The following is a 21,772-nucleotide window of genomic DNA, read 5'->3' as shown; positions in this document are numbered from 1 at the left end:
ATACAATACAATACAATTCAATACAATTTTATTTAGGTAAGGTACATACATACAATAAATATTTACAAGGATTGTTTGACTTATAGGTAGAGCTAGTACATACAATGCCTAAAGCCACTATTACGCAAAGCGTTTCGGGCATAAAGCTCGTGTATTAAAATAGAACAATAGAATCCCTATAGTAGTAGTTCTTGTCGTCATGGATGAAACCTAAGTGCATCAGAATTACTCAAGGGGGTGTGGGAGTGTGTTCACTTTTCACTCTAATTGTGTTGTTCTTGTGGGAGTTTTTGAGTACTTAAAAGCATTATGATTTGCGATGTACTGTATTGTAAAGGCTGTGTGCCAGCTTTATTCATTTAAACCTGCACTGTCGACTTACATGCGTCATGTGCGTACGCACACCGAACCTTAGTGCGTCATGTGCGTACGCACACCGGACCTTAGTGCGTCATGTGCGTACGCACAACGGACCTTAGTGCGTCATGTGCGTACGCACAACGAACCTTAGTGCGTCATGTGCGTACGCACACCGAACCTTAGTGCGTCATGTGCGTACGCACACCGAACCTTAGTGCGTCATGTGCGTACGCACAACGAACCTTAGTGCGTCATGTGCGTACGCACAACGAACCTTAGTGCGTCATGTGCGTACGCACAACGAACCTTAGTGCGTCATGTGCGTACGCACAACGAACCTTAGTGCGTCATGTGCGTACGCACAACGAACCTTAGTGCGTCATGTGCGTACGCACAACGAACCTTAGTGCGTCATGTGCGCAAGATTCACATTAAACTTACAAATGTGTCATTCAATGAGTTCCTGCACTAGGAACTATCCTTGCAAACTGACAATGTAACTGTCCTTATTTTCCTCCTGTTACAACTTGTAATAAAGGTGTTTAATCATGTTATAACGTTTGTACGAGGCATTAGAACGTTGTTACAACTTGTTAGGTGTTTAAAACTTGTTCGAATGTTGTAGAAACGTCGTAGTTTCGTTGTGTTTGGCGGGATTGGCCTTAAAATGGTATTTCAGCGGCGTCATGTACCTGCGGCTAACAAAACATTGTTCCATATACACGCACGCATCTGCAACATTGTTCCACACACCTGCAGCATTGCTCCACACACCTGCAGCATTGCTCCGCACACCTGCACTGTTGCTCCACACACCTGCAACATGGCTCCACATACCTGCAACACCAGCCTTCGTAAGACAGAAAATACAGAAAATGAACAGTATTTGACGATTGCATCAAAGTGACACATTTCTAAAATACTTAAGGGGAAACTATTGAAAACGTTTTCCCCATTCTGTTCTGAACGTTATACAGTTAGCCTTCAAGAAAACTACTGATATGCTGCTCCCAACCCGTCCTCAACTCAAGTCCATTACATCCAGCGGTCGACCCCACAGACGCATTCATAAATGTTAACATGCTGTTCATTCAAAACGGGAATTTTCTCAAGTATAAATTAATATTATAATATATTAGCATATTGTGCATATATAGGCATAGGTTAGGTTAGGTGTTTGGGTTCTGTTGGCGATTATTTGTATTTGTAGTACGTGGGTGAAGCATTTATAGCGTTGTGATTCGAACAAAATTCGTCGGTGAAACACTTGTTCCGGATATGTTCGAACGTCAGTAGTTGAGTCGTATGTAAACCGCTTTTCATTCATAAACAGGGGGTTTGGCGGGTGCATGGAATCACTTTTGGATCTTTGTTTGGAGGACGGGCTGGATTATTTGTATTATGTGAGTGACGCATTTACAGTGTTGTGGTTCGAACAAAATTCGTCAGTGAAGCATTTGTTCCGGAAGTGTTCGAACGAAATCAGTCGAGTCGTGTGTAAACCGTTTTTCATTCATAAACAGCGGGGGGTTTGGCGGGTGGATGGAATGGACTTTTGGGTCTTTGTTTAGAGGACGGGCTGGCTGCTCCATATGTTTACCACCCCAAATTTAAAATGAACATTACGGGTTTACTACACATAAGGGGCATAACTGGCCGACCCCTCACAGTGTTCAAGAGAGAACTGGATAAGCACCTCCAAAGGATACCTGATCAACCAGGCTGTGACTCATACGTCAGGCTGCGAGCAGCCGCGTCCAACAGCCTGGTTGATCAGTCCGGCAACCAGGAGGCCTGGTCGACGACCGGGCCGCGGGGACGTTAAGCCCCGGAAGCACCTCAAGGTAACCTCAAGGTGTTCCAGTGAGAGGAACTTCTACTGGACCAAGATTGTCATGATCTTTATTTTAAATAGTTATATAAGGCAAGTCTTAATCTTTTATGTAAGACTTGAGTAGATTACCTCGACGAAACTCACTTCACATGCAGGCGATGAGTCACAATAACGTGGCTGAAGTATGTTGACCAGACCACACACTAGAAATTGAAGGGACGACGACGTTTCGGTCCGTCCTGGACCATTCTCAAGTCGAAACGTCGTCGTCCCTTCAATTTCTAGTGTGTGGTCTGGTCAACACACTTCACATATCTCTTAGTAATCTGGTTTTGTTGCCGGCTTCTATGCTCAAGAAGCTCAAATTTGTCAAGCACTTTTCAGATACAATGACCAAAACTGCGTGAAATGTTTAAGAATTGTGAAGACACGTAATGAGTTGTAGTTAAGATGACTTGCAAGCACTGGTGTCTTAATGTACATGCGGCCAGATTCACGAAGCAGTTACGCAAGCACTTACGAACCTGTATATCTTTTCACAATCTTTGACGGCTTTGTTTACAATTATTAAACAGTTAATGAGCTCCGAAGCACCAGGAGGCTGTTTATAACAATAACAACAGTTGATTGGCAAGTTTTCATGCTTGTAAACTGTTTGACGGCTTTGGTTACATTTATTAAACGTTGAGAACACCGCTTCTCGTCCGATTAGCGAAGTTAAGCAACGTTGGGTTTGGTTAGTCTTGGATGGGTGACCGCTTGGGAACACCAAATGCTGTTGGCATTTTTTTTAGTGGGGGGGGGGGGGGGTAGAAATAGCCTAAGCTACTCTATCCCTTTGAGATGTATTTCTTTCTTATCTCAATAAACATACTTGATCTTCATCCTTATCCCTTCCCAGTGCTATGTGGTCGTAATGGCTTGGCGCTTTCCCTATAATTCATTCATTCCTTCCTCTTTTTTAACACTCATGCCACATACAACACAGAGCAGAGGGCGAGGAATGGGTATCCTAGAATGATATAAGCAGAGACATGTGTAAAACCTCATTGTAGGTAAAGCTTTGTAACTCAACTGAAGCTGTGCCAGAGCGATGTTAGAAGGGCAAATGCTATAAATGATAAGTGAAAAGGTAAGAAAACTTAGAATTAGAGAGGATATATTTACAAAAGACTGACAAAAGTATGTGTGAGGAGTTAAATATGATATTTCAGGAGGTTATCTTGAGGTTATCTTGATGATTTCGGGGCTGTTTAGTGTCCTCGACCAGGCCTCCAACCCCAGAAAGCAGCCCGTGACTGCTGACTAACACCCAGGTACCTATTTTACTGATAGGGAACAGGGGCATAGGGTGAAAGAAACTCTGCCCATTGTTTCTCGCCGGATTGGGATCGAACCTTGGACCACAGGATCACAAGTCCAGCGTGCTGTCCGCTCGGCCGACCGGCTCCCTGCTCTTCACAATAAAGCAAGGGAAAGTGCCTGAAGTAAGAGGGATGGGTGACATGTTGACCAGACCACACACTAGAAATTGAAGGGACGACGACGTTTCGGTCCGTCCTGGACCATTCTCGAATCGACTTGAGAATGGTCCAGGACGGACCGAAACGTCGTCGTCCCTTCAATTTCTAGTGTGTGGTCTGGTCAACATACTTCAGCCACGTTATTGTGACTCATCGCCTGCATGGGTGACATGCCTAGTAACTGTGGAGGCTTTTAAGAGCAGAAGACCTGTGTTGGCCGTTTGCTATATGTAACAAAGCTCTGGGGGTAATATACCTAGCAGAAAATCTTGTATCCTTTACATGTTCACGGTAATGGAAAAGACCGTAGGAGAGAGGTTAGTATAACGTCTGGAGATAAATATGAGCCTTTTATAACTACGCCAACATGGGTTCAGGCACGAAAAATCCTGCCTCACACGTGTGATAATTCTATTACTGGGCGATAGATATTAGACAAGATATATGGGGTGAGGAGACTTCACATTTTTTTATAGTTTCCTCTGTAATATAATATAATCTCCTTCGATACAGTACCCGACATGAAACTTGTTTCTCAAGTTTAAAAACCGGCTGGAGTCATAGAGAAGGTCCTTCAGTTTGTCTAAAAAGAAGTACCGAAGCATACCTACCTTACCTTGAGATGGTTTCTGGGTTTAGCGTCCCCGCGGCCCGGTCCTCGACCAGGTCTCCTCGTTGCTGGACTTGTCAACCAGGCTGTTGGATGCGGCTGCTCGCAGCCTGATGTATGAGTCACAGCTTGGTTGATCAGGTATCCTTTGGAGGTGTTTGTCAAGTTCTCTTGAACACTGTGAGGGGTCTGCCAGTTATACCCCTTATGTGTAGTGGAAGCGTGTTGAACAGTCTCGGGCCTCTGATGTTGATAGAGTTCTCTCTCAGAGTACCTGTTGCACCTCTGCTTTTCAACGGGGGTATTCTGCACATCCTGCCATGTCTTCTGGTCTCATGTGATGTTATTTCTGTGTGCAGGTTTGGGACCAGCCCCTCAATTATTTTCCACGTGTAAATTATTATGTATCTCTCCCGTCTGCGCTCAAGGGAGTACAGATTTAGGCTCTTTAGTCGGTCCCAGTAATTTAGATGTTTTACTGAGTGGATTCTAGCAGTAAAGGATCTCTGCACGCTCTCCAGGTCAGCAATTTCTCCAGCTTTGAAAGGGGCTGTCATTGTGCAGCAGTACTCCACTCTAGAGAGCACAAGCGTTTTGAAAAGTATCATCGGTATAGCATACTGGTATAGCAGGTATAGTATACTGGTGTACAGGTTCCTGAGCCTACTGGGCTCTATCATATCTACATTTGAAACTGTGTATGGAGTCAGCCTCCACCACATCACTGCCTAATGCATTCCACCTGTTAACTACTGACACTGAAAAACTTCTTTCTAACGTCCCTGTGGATCATTCGTCCCTGTGTGTGTGTGTGTGTGTACATTTAGGTTTAAACATGAATGTGTGTGTATACATATATGTAGTGCAGATGGGTGTACGTAATGTACAACTGTTCATATATACAGTGGTGTTTTTGTGTATAGTTGATATAAATGTATTTATATAGTGTCTGAATGTATAAATCCTGCATGTGTAGTATACATGTTTGCGTGTACTGGGCATTCATGGATGGATAAGGATTACTTACAACTAGGGAACCTGCCCGTTAGGCGCCTTATGAATAGCTAAAATTGGTTCCCAAATCACATAAAATGTAACCTTTAACCACTTGATTATTCGGTTCTAAGTCTTACCCAGCTTGAGATGGTGGCGTTTGGGTCTAGTTTTTCTTGCATTCTGGATCGAATCCCAGAGTTTTTATTGATTTGTTTTTCTCACATGGGTGATTTTCATTGGCAAAATTATAGTAATATAGATATATATGTAAATGGACTTCGAGTTGCAGCTATTTTGCCTGTAGAAGTTGACGTCCGGGAGCACGTTGTTGCCCCAGATCGTCAGACCGTACGATAACCGATGTTTTGAGGGAAGCACAAACTAAACACTTTCAAAGCCAACATATCATTTATTGCGTGTGTCTACTGTCTCATCACAATCGACTTGAGAATGGTCCAGGACGGACCGAAACGTCGTCGTCCCTTCACCTTCTAGTGTGTGGTCTGGTCAACATACTTTAGCCACGTTATTGTGACTCCTCGCCTGCATGTCACAGGATCCACACAAATTATTAGTAATAAAAAGTCAACAACAAGGGAAGTAAAATTGAACTCAACGTAGTCACGGACCTGCAGATCATTCACAGGTGTAATAGCTCGCATGGTTGAGGTGATGTGATCTTAGTGGGATGTCGTTGGTTCGAATCTCACTAATGTTTTTATGTATACATAATACAAGGAAACTGGAGTGAATAACAGTTGCCATAGTGCAGTGAGCTCGTAGATTTGGTTCAATTCGGCTATCGAATAGTTTGGGGGTGAGGGCTACAGCGTCCTTACGGACGTCCTCATCTTTTACAGGCTGGATAACTCGAACTGTGGAGGTGACGAGGTCCTGGAGGGCGGGATGTCGCAGGGTCGTGGGTTCGAATCCCACTGAGGTTAGTGTTATATTAGTGCACCCACTGGAGATGAATGATTTGTTGACCAGACCACACTAGAAGTTGAAGGAAAGACGACGTTTCGGTCCGTCCTGGACCATTCTCAAGTCGATCGACTTGAGAATGGTCCAGGACCGAATCGTCGTCGTCCCTTCACCTTCTAGTGTGTGGTCTGGTCAACATACGTCAGCCACGTTATTGTGACTCATCGCCTGCATATGAATGATTTGTGCATACGGTGTGTTGCATAGTGTGTGCCGTAATATATGAACTGCGTACGTGTGTCATGTATGAATTTAAATATGTATCGGTATATATTTACATGGTACATATACGTGTGCGCACGTTGTTGTTTAAGATTCAGCTACTGGGAACTAAAAGTTCCAAGTAGCACGGGCTATGGTGAGCCCGTGATGGACTTACCTGGCACAGGAGCGGGGCTGAAACTTGTGTACGCACGTGAATGTGTCCATTTAAATACTTCACAAAGAAAATCCAAACTGGTTTCATTCTTTAGTTTTGTGGGAATCTGAGCTCAAGCTACGACACGTAGTCCTTAATACACGACAATATCATGGAATATATTTGTCATTGTATCTTCGGTGTGTGAATGTTTGCACTGAATCATTATGGAATAACTGTGCATTTATTCGATATATTTTATGTATATACTTATTTTGGGAGCAGTTTTCCTTGTAGACATGTTTTTATATGGACAAAAGGGGTTAGATCAACGATTCTTTGTTCGTTCTCACTTTAAAAGGAAGTCCAGAAATTAATTCCCAAGTTAATTTTAAAATTGTATTAGTCTGTAGCTCAATGGTCCATTCCTCTGAGGCCCTTAACATCTTTGGAGGCAGAGGGAAAGTGGATACAATAGGAAGTATCCACTTACTATTGTATAGGAAGTAGTGGATACTTGCAGTAAGTTCAGTAGAACTTCAACTCTTTCGGTAGAACGGTTTCAACTCTTTTACCATGTCGTAGCTCAGTCGATTAAGGCAGCGTCTGGGATGCTCCCGGACGTAGGTTCGAATCCTCGTCACGGCTCTTGTGGATTTGTTCATTGATACATCACGTTATTGGGATTTGTGTGTGTAAAGTGGATACTAAGTTGTTGTTTTAGATTCAGCTACTCTGAACCAAAAGTTCCAAGCCGCACGGTCTATGGTGAACCCGGCGTACTCGCTGATTGATTGATTGATGAAGATTAAGCCACCCAAAAGGTGGCACGGCATGAATAGCCCGTAAGTGGAGGGATTTTTGAGCCATTACCAATATAAATAGATGATACTGGAGATCTGTGGAGGTGTGACTGCACCCTGCGTGACGGGAGATGTCTCCTGTAGGCGTACTCGCCTGGCACAGGAGCTTATATATCTGATTGAAGAAGATTAAGCCACCCAAGAGGTGGCACGGGCATGAATAGCCCGTAAGTGGTGGCCCTTTTGAGCTATTACCAGTATCATTAGCTGATACTGGAGATCTGTGGAGGTGCGACTGCACCCTGCGTGACGGGAGATGTCTCCCCCGTGTGTATAGCTGATGAACTGATACAGTATATATAAGTTGACCAGACCACACACTAGAAGGTGAAGGGACGACGACGTTTCGGTCCGTCCTGGACCATTCTCAAGTCGATTCAGTATACATAGTACAAGCCAGTATATATAACTGTGGGATGAGATTTAGTGAGATGTTACGCAGTCGATGTTGGCTCGGGCAGTAGGTGGAGGGAACTGGATGTTTTCTCCTGGTCGTGAGGTTGGTAGGATGTATACAATTGTAAGCTGGTTGATAATCGTTGGAGGAGTGTTTGATATGTAGTGCTTCGCCTATGTCTGATCTTCTATTTATGTTGTATCTCAATTATTTAGGTGGTCTTGGTCAGGATATCTTTAGTAATCTTGTTATATATCAAAGTTGTGCTCTTTGAAATAACCTTGTTGTTAGTGTGTCGTCAAGTGCTTTGAGAAAATTGGCGTGTCTATATATTGAGGTCGTTGGGGCTGGCCGTCCCGAAGTCTACATTGTGTCACGAAATAATTGTAAATAAGAAGCAATAAGATGCTTATCTTAACATACTAAGAAGGCTAGGTGAGGTCGGTGTTTTCTATGAAGCTTTTCAAGGTAAACTAAAATATTCACAATTAGTATGTCACATATGCACTTATTAAATAAGTCAATATTGACTAAAGCAAGTGCGAGAACGGGTTGCACTTTCATGGCATTTCACTTGGTGGTGGGAGAGGTTTTCAACAGCAACTTGGCGGTCTCCTTGCTTGTGTAGTAAATAGTGAGCTGAACCTTCTAGTTAGTGTCTGTAGGGATCACGTTTATCAATAATGTATTTCAGGACTCGTTCCGTTTTTTTTTTTTTTTTTAAAGGTTTGTGTTGAGTTTAATACTTGGAACAGATTTTGTAGTGGTGGATGAGTATGGTTTAAATTGAAATACTTCTGCAGTGTGCATCCTCTTATTGTCGCTGTATCTGTGTTTCTGAGGCTGCTAACTTGGACTTGGTGTAAAGAACCTGGGCAATGATAGATGTAAAAGATAGATGGATGCCTCCGGACGCAGGTTCGAATCCTCGTCACGGCCCTTGTGGATTTGTTCATTTGATGCATCACGTTAGTGTGATCTCTGTGTGTGATAGATGTAAAATTATCTTTTGGAGAGTTAATAGTTACAGTAATTTTTTTGCCTAAATGAAGAACCTAAAAAATGTAATAGGTGTACCATATTCCATAACATGGGAGAGGTTTCGAATGTGGAGTGTATTCTTGTATATATTTTCACATTGTATTTTCCGAAAATTCACATGGTAACCGAACTTTCCACGTTATCATCCTGAATCACTCGTCCGTCGAACGTCAGAGAAACCAGAGTACACAGGCTTGTGTTGATAGGATCACTTATGTGAATCGCTAACAACGACGACACGATAATTTCAGATTCATGGGTGCATGTATATGCAAATCGCATTCTTATCTTTACAAGATTGGTACCTTAAAGTGAAGGTAATTCCCATTTATGAAACTGGAAACCATTATATCTTAGAGGTGACATTGGCAAGTTTTTGTTGGAAAAAAACTAATAACAACTCTCTCGCTATGATACTTCATCTACCGTCCAAGGATATGGGCAGACAAAAAAAAAGACGTGCAACTTGTAAATTATTATATTACTTGGAGAGGGTTTCTTGAGTTGTTGTACTCCCCGAGCCCGGCCCGACTTGATAACTTCGTCCAACAGGCTGTTGCTTGGAGCGGCCCGCGGGCCCACATCAGCATGGTTGGTCTGGCACTTCTTGCAAGAACTTGTCTAAGTGTCTCTTAAATACTGTACATTCACCTTTGTTCCGGCAATTTTTATAATGCTTGAAGGGAGGGTGTTGAACAGCCATGGATCCCTGGTGTTAAGACAGTGTTCTCTGATTGTGCCTATGGCACCTCTACTCAATGATTCTATTCTGCGTTTCATTCCGTATCTTTTGCTCCAGTATGTTGTTGATCTACTGTGCACATTTGGGACATGTCCCTCCAATATCTTCCATGTATATATTATTTGATACCTTTCCCCCTGATAGTTCCCTTTCTCATCTCCTTTCCAGAGAGTACATTTTGAGAGCTTTGAGGCGGTCCCAATAATTCATGTGTTGTATCGTGTTGTATATGTTCTGTGTATTCTCTCTAATTCAGAGATCACTCCTGCTCTGAAAGGGGAAATGAATTCCGAGTAATACACTAGACGGGACAGCACCAGTAATTTAAATAGTATTATCATTGCTGTGGAATCTCTGGATTTGAATGTTCTCATAATCCATCCTTTTATTTTCCTGGCCGCCGCTATCCTCCTTTCTTTCTGTGAAGAGGTCTGATTGTGTCCTGTACCCTGTGTTTCGTTTATTAGGTGTAGAGAATAATCAACATCTTTGCTTTACTGGTCATGCAAAGACTGAATGTCTTCAGAGGATTGCAAATTTTTTGGATACAAAAGGGGTGTCCAACAAGAACCTTGTCTCACGATATGTCTAAAGCTGCTAAATAAAACAAAAGACAGTGCCACAAAATGCCACAAGTAAGTTAAGAATTAACTTAATCCACCCAACTCAATACCTTACATTCAGACTCCTAAGACAGAAGAGGTGTGGCTGATCTGGGTGTATTCTGCTAAGTCAACAAAATGCGTTCCCCACATATGCCTTTGTCTCTACAACCCTTTCCTCAAGAACAACATAAGAGGTACAGCTTGTGATGTTCCTTGAGCACAGACAGAGGTAAATAAGGGTAAGATTTTGGAACTAGAGACGCTTGTCAAGTAGTGTCTCAAAGGTGTCTTAGCACCATCGTTGTTCTTCACCGATGTAACTTACCGACCCGAAGAAATGAGCTCGAACGTGTCAATGTTAGCAGATGAGGCAAAACTAATTTGAAATATAAGAAAAGGAATAAGACTGAAAAATTGCAGGAATATTTGGACAAATTTCAGAAATAAAATAATAAGAGTGTAAAAATAATAATAATAAAGAGAAATAAAATAATAATATCGTGAATTGCTGGGTAGGGGACCAGGATATATTTGAATCCTTCGCCTTAATGCATTCGAATCATTCTTATTTTTTTTAACATTTGTCTTATTTGTCTACTCCTTTTATGATTAATCTTGAGGCTTATGCATTTTTTTGCACAATTTTCTTATGAAGTTTGCCATCAAATAACTACACTAGTTCTCATTTGATCATCATTATCAATTTGATGTATCATTTGATACGTGATTATTATATTTGTTAGGTGATACTTGTGTTAATTTGATGATTAAATTGTGTTGGTACACAAGGTTGATCGTGGATATTTAAATGGCGTGACGGGCTCCATAGGGTCCATTAATTGGTTTCCCATTAAACCTAATACCAGAGGCCCTCAGTCCCATTACTTGGTCTTCGAATATGAAGAGGAGAAAGCTTAACTAAGCTGTATCTTTAAGATTGTTTTGCTCGTCTAGCTTCGTTCTGTTACAAAAAAATAATGTATTACCTGCCAGAGGTAGTTAGAGAGATGTGCATTTATTTAGCGTCATGTTATCTGGGTTAATCCTTCGATTAGTATTTGTTGCTTGTTTTTTTTAGCCGTGAGTGGTGAGTGTGTGTCAGCAGTTATGTCCAAGCTGTCACCGCTGCGGTGCGGTGGGGCATCGACACGCTGAGTTGGTGACTGTATGGTTGTGTGTGTGAGAGAAGCAGCGTGTGTGTGTGTGTGTGTGTGTGTGTGTGTGTGTGTGTGTGTGTGAGAAGCGTGTGCGTGTGTGTGTGTGTGTGAGAAGCGTGTGTGTGTGTGTGTGAGAAGCGTGTGTATGTGTGTGTGTGTGTGTGAGAAGCGTGTGTGTGTGTGTGTGTGAGAAGCGTGTGTGTGTGTGAGAAGCGTGCGTGTGTGTGTGAGTGTGAGAGAGAAGCGTGCGTGTGTGTGTGTGTGAGAGAGAAGCGTGCGTATGTGTGAGAGAGAGAGAAAAAAAAGCGTGCGTGTGTGAGTGAGAAGCGTGCGTGCGTGTGTGAGTGAGAAGCGTGCGTGCGTGTGTGAGTGAGAAGCGTGCATGCGTGTGTGTGTATGTGAGTGAGTGAGTGAGAGAGAAGCGTGCGTGTGTGTGTATGTGAGTGAGAGAGAAGCGTGCGTGTGTGTGTGTATGTGAGTGAGTGAGAGAGAAGCGTGCGTGTGTGTGTGTGTGTATGAGTGAGAGAGAGAAGCGTGTGTGTGTTGGAAGGGAGGAGGGGGAGTGTTAGCGGTGGGGGAGGAGGGGGGGGGATAGTAATGGGTCGATACATGGGGAGGAAGGGGGGTGGTGGTGAGGGGGGGAGGAAGAAGGGGGCGACTGGAGCTCTGGAAAGTAACTGGACACATTCGGTCTCTGGGACGGCAGGGATTGGTTCACGTACATAGTCGCTCTCCTCCGTCGGGTATATTGTGTACGTATGGAGTCTTTCCAGCATATCGCGATTGTGTTTGTGGTGATACACTGGAATCTGGAAAATTATTAGTGTTTACTATTTATATATGAGACGTGGTGACATGTTCTTGCAGTCAAGTTTAGGCTGAAGGTTGAAATGGTGTATTGCTATTTAAAGTGTTTTTTTTTAATGACGTTTTTGTGAGGGTTTGATAAGTGTTGTGCAAGCGTGAGCGATCTTTGAGGATTACGGAGGATGCCGCCGCGGCGGGGAATTCTTCCAACTGCTGAAGACTTTCCTCCTTCAACATGTCCCTTACGTGTAATCTGCACTTGGAGCTACAGCTTCTATAAGCGGGTTATGATAAGCCGCTGTCTTCCTACCTACGACGCTGGATTTTTAATGCGGAGAAACTGTAGTGTGGATGTATTAATCACGTTATCTATAGCATTGGAATTGTTTGACAGGCAAATGCTTTTCGCATAAATTCGCGCAATATTTACATTAAATCAGGATATAAAAGTATAGTTTAGCTATAGTATTTACTGATGATGGGTAGCTATAGGGGAAGAAGTGAGTTGTAAGGAGTTAGCATGCTCGTACGGTTATATAAAGTCCACTACGGGCTCACCATAGCCCGTGCTACTTGGAACTTTCTGTTCCAAGTAGCGAATCTTAAACAACAACTGTACGGTTGCTGGATTAATCTTGTCCCTGGCGGAATCTTTGTGCTGGATTTTGTTGCTTCTGAAAATCATTGTTGGCTTCGTTTCGCTGCTCTGAAACACACGTCTCATTGTTTGGAAAATCTATTACGAAAATTCTTAGGCTGTGTTTTATTCCATGAAATTTAACCAAATTCGTTTATATTTCATAACATTTTAATACTGTGAAATAAACTATTGTCCCATATATATGTTAGTTTCGATACTGCTACTATATCAGTTTGTTCTGTAAGCGATATGACAACATTTATTAAAAAAGTTGTGTGTGTGTGTGTGTGTGTGTGTGTGTGTGTGTGTGTGTGTGTGTGTGTGTGTGTGCGTGCGTGCGTGTGTGCGTGCGTGTGCAAGAGTGAGTTGAGACGTTGAACAAATGTGTTGGCGGACAGTTGAAACAGTTGACTGGGGTTGTGATCGCTCCCAACACACAGGTGTTTGTGCCTAGCAGTCACATGTGTACACATGTACCACAGGTGTGCGCGCGCGTTCAAAAGATCCTCTGATGAGCAGAAATGAAAAAGAGAGACTCTGGAAACTGGTTAAATTTGTCTGAAAACTTCTGAGGAAATTGTGAACTATTGAAATTTTCTAAACTAGTGCATTCCCCCAAGATAATTGGCGAACAAGTGTATACCCCCGAGATAATTGGCGAACTAGTGTATACCCCCGAGATAATTGGCGAACTAGTGTATACCCCCGAGATAATTGGCGAACTAGTGTATACCCCCGAGATAATTGGCGAACTAGTGTATACCCCCGAGATAATTGGCGAACTAGTGTATACCCCCAAGATAATTGGCGAACTAGTGTATACCCCCGAGATAATTGGCGAACTAGTGCATCCCCCCGAGGTAATTGGCGAACTAGTGTATACCCCCGAGATAATTGGCGAACTAGTGTATACCCCCGATGTAATTGGCGAACTAGTGCATTCCCCCCCGAGATAATTGGCAAACTAGTGTATACCCCCAAGGTAATTGGCGAACTAGTGTATACCCCCGAGGTAATTGGCGAACTAGTGTATACCCCCGAGATAATTGGCGAACTAGTGTATACCCCCCGAGATAATTGGCGAACTGGGTCATTCCCCTGAGATAATTGGCGAACTGGGGCATTCCCCCGAGATAATTGGCGAACTATTGTATACCCCCGAGATAATTGGCGAACTATTGCATACCCCCGAGATAATTGGCGAACTATTGCATACCCCCGAGATAATTGGCGAACTATTGTATACCCCCGAGATAATTGGCGAACTAGTGTATACCCCCGAGATAATTGGCGAACTAGTGTATACCCCCCGAGATAATTGGCGACCTAGTGTATACCCCCGAGATAATTGGCGAACTAGTGCATTCCCCTGAGATAATTGGCGAACTGGGGCATTCCAACCCAGAAAATTGCTTAACATTATCATTTTCATCATAAACTGTGATAATAGGTGAAATTGGACACTCCATTAACCAGAATTTAGCTGGAATAGGGTTGCTCTAGAATATACATTGGAAAAATAATGCTATGTCTCAGGAAAACGCGTGGATGAGCTAGTGAGTTGCGTCTAGAAAATGCGGCGATGAACTAGTGCGTTGCGTCTAGAAAATACGACGATGAACTAGTGCGGTGCATCTAGAAAATACGGCGATGAACTAGTGCGGTGCGTCTAGAAAATACGACGATGAACTAGTGCGGTGCATCTAGAAAATACGGCGATGAACTAGTGCGTTGCGTCTAGAAAATACGGGATGAACTAGTGCGGTGCATCTAGAAAATACGGCGATGAACTAGTGCGTTGCGTCTAGAAAATACGGCGATGAACTAGTGCGTTGCGTCTAGAAAATACGGCGATGAACTAGTGCGTTGCGTCTAGAAAATACGGGATGAACTAGTGCGTTGCGTCTAGAAAATACGGGATGAACTAGTGCGTTGCGTCTAGAAAATACGGGATGAACTAGTGCGTTGCATCTAGAAAATACGCCAATGAATTAGTACGTTACACCAAGAAAATACGAAGAACTAGTGCGGTGCGTCTCGAAAATACGACGATGAACTAGCGCGTTACATCTAGAAAATACGGAGAACTAGTGCGGTGCGTCTAGAAAATACGACGATGAACTAGCGCGTTACATCTAGAAAATACGGAGAACTAGTGCGGTGCGTCTAGAAAATACGAAGATGAACTAGCGCGTTACATCTAGAAAATACGGAGAACTAGTGCGGTGCGTCTAGAAAATACGACGATGAACTAGCGCGTTACATCTAGAAAATACGGAGAACTAGTGCGGTGCGTCTAGAAAATACGACGATGAACTAGCGCGTTACATCTAGAAAATACGGAGAACTAGTGCGGTGCGTCTAGAAAATACGACGATGAACTAGCGCGTTACATCTAGAAAATACGGAGAACTAGTGCGTTGCGTCTAGAAAATACGGGATGAACTAGTGCGTTGCATCTAGAAAATACGCCAATGAATTAGTACGTTACACCAAGAAAATACGAAGAACTAGTGCGGTGCGTCTCGAAAATACGACGATGAACTAGCGCGTTACATCTAGAAAATACGGAGAACTAGTGCGGTGCGTCTAGAAAATACGGGGATGAACTAGTGCGTTAAATAAACTCTTGACAAACCGTTAAGACATTCACTTAAACACTACATTATTAAATGTGAAATTAAAAATTTTTTTTTAGACCTCCTGGCCTATTGTACAATCAACCATATAACTATCTAATTGATTCTTGTATATCGGAAGACATCCTAACAATTTATCCTGAATTTTCTTATCTATGTTAAAGGAGGAGGAACGGAAAAGGGAGAAAAGAACGACATTTTTGTCCATTCTTTATGATATTGAGTAAAAGTTTGCATTTACAAATTCAAAATTAGAAATGTGTAATATCTGACGTAGTAGATTGTGACCCCATGAAATATATATGGTCCATAGTGTGTGTGTGTGTGTATATGTCGTACCTAGTAGCCAGAACGCACTTCTCAGCCTACTATGCAAGGCCTGATTTGCCTAATAAGCCAAGTTTTCATGAATTAATGTTTTTTCGACTACCTAACCTAACTTTTTCAACTACCTAACCCAACCTAACCTATAAAGATAGGTTAGGTTAGGTAGGGTTGGTTAGGTTCGGTCATGTATCTACGTTAAGGTACGACATATATATATATATATATATATATATATATATATATATATATATATATATATATATATATATATATATATACTATATAATGTATGTGCGATTTTTGTCGTGAGTGGCAGTGAATACGAACATCATTTTACAACAGTTTTACATAAATTTGGTCAATAAAGAGGTTAATTATTGACCTTATTTCATTATTATTATTATCACTATCATCATTTCATTGACTTGTATAAAATGCTTTTTAGAAAGTCATTAACACATGTATTGCGATACATATATTACCCCATGTTTAGACTTTTCTGAAATTGATCAGAATCTGACTTTCAAGACAGCAATATTGAGACTACACGCATCCCATATAAACGAGTGGCGCGTTTAAGAGAAAGAAAAGTGTAGATATGACAGATTGGATCTTAAGAATTTGGTGAGGGGGAAATTAATATGTAGAGTTTGAGAGCAGTTTGAGTAGTTAGTGTGTTGGTTTAGTCTTGCCTGCTGCTGTAGGCTTTGTAGGTGTTAGCTCGCATTACCGGAAACTATCCTTAGTGGCAGCCGAGCGGACAGCACGCTGGACTTGTGATCCTGTGGTCCCGGGGTCGATCCCGGGCGCCGGAGAGAAATAATGGGCAGAGTTTCTTTCACCCTATGCCCCTGTTACCTAGCAGTAAAATAGGTACCTGGGTGTTGGTCAGCTGTCACGGGCTGCTTCCTGGGGGTGGAGGCCTGGTCGAGGACCGGGCCGCGGGGACACTAAAGCCCCGAAATCATCTCAAGATAGTGGGTTTTGTTCCTTGGCAAATGATTTGTATACAAGTTCACAAAATGGGAAATAGGAATATTATTTGAAAATGAACTCGACAGAGGCATTGGAAGCTTAGAGAGATTTTGTTTACAAGATCAGGTTTTGAAGTTATATTTCCTATTTCTAAATTTTGTTTCTACTGTATTAATTTATATTAATAGTTTAAAAAAGTAAAGCCATAGCATAAACTTTGTGTAATTTTGGGGAATAGGTTTAACCAATTAGTGTCTAACTGTTTTTGTAACTACGGTTAAGTAGGGAGCCGGTCGGCCGAGCGGACAGCACGCGGGACTTGTGATCCTGTGGTCCTGGGTTCGATCCCAGGCGCCGGCGAAACAATGGGCAGAGTTTCTTTCACCCTATGCCCCTGTTACCTAGCAGTAAATTAGGTACCTGGGTGTTAGTCAGCTGTCACGGGCTGCTTCCTGGGGGTGGAGGCCTGGTCGAGGACCGGGCCGCGGGGACACTAAAGCCCCGAAATCATCTCAAGATAACCTCAAGATAATGAGGACTTAAGTTTGTACACCATTGGTTTTACCGAATTAGGTTGGACAGCGGACAGAACACTGGATGCGTGATCCTGTGGTCCCGGGTTCGATCCCGGGCTCCGGCGAGAAACAGTGAGCAGAGTTTCTTTCACCCTTAGATGCCCCTGTTACCTAGCAGTAAATAGGTTCCTGGGTGTTAGTCAGCTGTCACGGGTTGCTTCCTGGGGGTAGAGGCCTGGTCGAGGACCGGGCCGCGGGGACACTAAACCCCGAAATCATCTCAAGATAACCTCAAGATAACGGTGAGGAAGTGGATGGTTGGTGTGAGTGAAGCAGTTAAAGTGAGAGACATGAATGACCACGTCCGCGCGTTTCATCATAATTAGTATTAATGGGGTTTATGTCCAGCAAGTGTAAGTGATATACACACACACACACACACACACACACACACACACGCACGCGCGCGCAGCCACAAAGAGAAAAAAAGGTGGGAAGCTGGCGTTCATACGCATATGATTCTCCAACCCCCTGTACCCACAGCCCCTCATTTTTTATCCCCTGTTTTTTCCACTCGTTCATCATGCCTACACCCCCTCCCCCCCCCCTGCACCCCTTCCCTCCCCCCTGCACCCCTTCCCTCCCCCCTGCACCCCTTCCCTCCCCCCTGCACCCCTTCCCTCCCCCTGCACCCCTTCCCTCCCCCTGCACCCATTCCCTCCCCCTGCAGCCCTTCCTTCCCCCTGCAGCCCTTCCTTCCCCCTGCACCCCTTCCCTCCCCCTGCACCCCTTCCCTCCCCCTTCACCCCTTCCCTCCCCCCTGCACCCATTCCCTCTCCCTGCAGCCCTTCCTTCCCCCTGCACCCCTTCCCTCCCCCCTGCACCCCTTCCCTCCCCCCTGCACCCCCTTCCCTCCCCCCTGCACCCCATTCCCTCCCCTTGCACCCCTTCCCTCCCCCCTGCACCCCTTTCCTCCCCCCTGCACCCATTCCCTCCCCCTACCCCAGCACCCCTTCCCTCCCCTAGCACTCCTTCACCCTCCCCCTGCACCCCTTCCCTCCCCCTGCACCCCTTCCCCCTTACACACACTACCCCTACACTCCCTCACACACCAACATCCCCTCACCTCCTCGCTCCATTCACAATTTCTAAACAGTTACTTACAGCAGCAGCATAGGAACACTTTACTGAAAAATGTTACCTAAGGTGGGATAAGGCTAGGCAGCGTGAGGGGCAGTGTACCAAATGAGTTGGGGCTGGGGGGGAAGGATGGGATTAGGGACGGGACGGGGGAGGGGGGAGGATTGATACCCAACCACTTGGACAGGTCGGGGATTGAACGCCGACCTGCTGGGGGGGGTGGGTGGTGAGGGGGAGGAGTTGTAGAGAGAGAGAGAGTAGTGGTTGTAGAGGAGGGAGGCTGGTGGTCGCCAGGCAACGAACTGGTGGAATAGCTGTCGTTACCTAGGCAACGCAGCACGTGACCCCCATGCCACTGACGCTCCCCTCTTACCCCCTCCCCTTTCCCCCCTTTGTCCGCCCCCCCTCCCCTCCTGCCACGCCCCATCACAACACTGACAATCATATTTGCATCCTATTTACACCCCGTCGTGTACTTGTGCATAGCGATGCCTCTCTGATCATTAGTGTTTAGGCCATCTATTGGCTGACCTTTGGAAGGCGATTTGGCACTCTTGAATGCCGAAGAATCTGCAAAAATCTGAACTTTTCGGTTATGCCACAATTCGTTTTGTCTTTGATCCAAGGGGTTTAAGCTTAAATTGGAAAGGCTATTTATTACGGGCTTGGTAAAGGTTGCTGGCCTAACCTAACCTTTTTATCTATTGATTGTTTTATTTTTTTGACGTTTATAGTTGTGTGAAAGTTGGGAATGGAGAGGTGGCTACTGTTTCATTCAGTGCATTCATTTGTTGACTTCTCGTACCACGTGCGAATGTTTCTTTGCGTTTCTTAAACTTGTTTTAAGTTTTCAGTTTCTACCTCTCCTGTCCTGTTCTATTTTCTCTGATTAGAATGTGTGTTTTTGTCCACTTTTCTATTTACCTCAGTAGCATATGTAGTGATTAAAAGTGTCAAATATTAGGGGGTTTCCCGGTTTTCCTCATGTCTTCTCATTCGGTTACCATACTACTTGTGTTAAGGAGGAATGTATATGTTTATCTCTCAGAATGTTTGGTAATATGTTTATTGTTTGTGATGTGTATGTATGTATGTATTAACACGATGTACTGAACGGGGTGAGAATAGCTTGAGCTACCTCATCCCTTTGTGTGTATTTTACCTCAATAAACTTATTTCAATTTCAACCTGATCATTATTATTATATAATGTTTTTTGTCGGCTGTTTTTAAATCTTCTTCCGTATATATAATATTCGGATCGAGCGTTTGTCTTAAAATTGACAGTGCGTGACGCGCTCTTCATTCTCGGTGAAAGTTATGGAGGTACAAGTGAAATTTGTCTAAGATTTAATGAGAATGAGGTACATTGTTAATTCATCTATTTGAACAATCGTATACAGAGATGCCTGTCATTGGTGGGTTGTGTTCGGTATTGATTGTTGCCGCCGGAGGCGGATAGTTCATTGTGCACCCCATACTCATCCTGTGAGCGGTAGCGCAAAAAGGATTACGGAGCGCTCAAAATGTGTTTTATCAGACCTCAACGGAGATTATTACATTAACAATTTCATCTATCATTCATGTGTGAGATTCGGTGGTGGGGGGGGGGGGGTGGCACCTCTTCCTGGGGTGGTGGGGGGGGGGGGGGGGGTGTGGCACCTCTTGCTGGGGTGGTGGTTGGTGTGGCACCTCTTGCTGGGGTGGGTGGGGTGTGTGGCACCTCTTGCTGGGGTGGTGGGGGGTGTGGCACCTCTTGCTGGGGTGGTGGGGGGTGTGGCACCTCTTGCTGGGGTGGTGGGAGGGTGTGGCACCTCTTGCTGGGGTGGTGGGGGGGTGTGGCACCTCTTGCTGGGGTGGTGGGTGTGTGTGGCACCTCTTGCTGGGGTGGGTGGGGTGTGTGGCACCTCTTGCTGGGGTGGTGGGGGGGTGTGTGGCACCTCTTGCTGAGGTGGTGGGGGGTGTGGCACCTCTTGCCGGGGTGGTGGGGGGGGTGTGTGGCACCTCTTGCTGGGGTGGTGGGGGGGTGTGTGGCACCTCTTGCCGGGGAGGTGGGTGCACGGGATATGTTTGACCAAGTACAGGGAGTTTGAGTATAGAGAAAGACACACTAACAGTTGCAGAGGGAAACTGGGAACCAGTAATATTGCATCAGGGTCGAGGCCGGATCAGAAGTACATTAACGATATTGGAATTGATGTAAAGAGTTTTATTTTGAATTTGGGAGTTTCCTTATGATTTGTAAATCATCCAGAATATTGCTTCAGTATTTGTAGAGTGCTATAGGCACTTTTTAGGAGACTTGAAGACTTAGTTACTGTATAATGACGGTTTCAACGTTGTGCTCCGGTTGAATATGATGGAACATTCTCTCTATTGTGTCTGATTAGCCTCTGGTTGTGGGGGAAATGGTGATTGAAATAAGTTTATTGAGGTAAAATACACACAAAGGGATGAGGTAGCTCAAGCTATTCTCACCTTGAATTTGACTAGCATCATTGATATTTTGTCCGATGATGGTTAGGAAAGGCTTCAATATATTTGTTCAATCAACTTACTGTAAAAAGAATTGGCAGTACCTATGACGCAGTAGTAACACATTCGTCTCACGCTTTGCTAGCGATTTGGCCTGGGTTCGTATCCTGGCCGGGGTCGAATTAACTAGGCACCAATCCTTAACTGTACGCCTCTGTTCACCCAGCAGTGATTGGGTACCTGGTTGCTAAACGATTGGCGGGTCATATTCGAGAGAAACTATTGGGCAAGGCTTACCATGAGCTTTCCTAAAAGCCAATGGGAAATCAATATGGGAAAGCTATCAGTCTGCAGGTCTTGGCCTGCTAACAGGAGTCAGCAGTCGTCTGTTCCTATACCCACGTGTTAAAAAACAAAAAGTTCAAAGCATGTCTCTTCGGCCGAATGTGTTAATCTGCTTTATTGGATTACTTGAAGTTCATCTTAAACACTCCACTGACCTTAGGCTCTTACCCTCCGAATTAATCAAATTGAAAATAAACATAATACAATAAGCACAATACATAATACAATAAGCACAATACATAATACAATAAGCACAATACTGTGTTTTAACATAACGTCAAAAGTTGTGAGCGGGGCACTTGATCTATTTATACAAGAAGTTTACAGAGAATTATATAAACTATGAACAAATCTACAAGGGCCGTGACGAGGATTCGAACCTGCGTCCGGGAGCATCCCAGACACTGCCTTAATCGACTGAGTTACGACAGGGTTAAAAA

At 44.0% G+C, this 21,772-nt stretch overlaps 1 protein-coding gene across 10 annotated transcripts in view; it reads left to right on the top strand.

Annotated features, from left to right (window-relative positions):
* The window catches only part of LOC123747157 (ELAV-like protein 1), a 300,388-nt gene that overhangs the window by 143,428 nt on the left and 135,188 nt on the right, over positions 1–21,772 (top strand). The window contains exon 3 of one of the 10 annotated variants that reach the window (XM_069313929.1): positions 6,184–6,263. The exons of 8 other annotated variants lie outside the window; for them this stretch is intronic. The gene's annotated coding sequence lies outside the window, so the exon portion shown is untranslated. Of the gene's footprint in view, positions 1–6,183; positions 6,264–12,109; positions 12,223–21,772 lie in introns of those variants that run through there. One more of the 10 variants, XM_069313931.1, reaches the window with a different exon arrangement.

The sequence above is a fragment of the Procambarus clarkii genome, chromosome 77 (genome assembly GCF_040958095.1).
Source record: "Procambarus clarkii isolate CNS0578487 chromosome 77, FALCON_Pclarkii_2.0, whole genome shotgun sequence".
Taxonomy (NCBI): Eukaryota; Metazoa; Arthropoda; class Malacostraca; order Decapoda; family Cambaridae; genus Procambarus; species Procambarus clarkii.
Note: the sequence above shows the minus strand (reverse complement) of the source record. Positions and strands in the feature narration are given on the sequence as shown.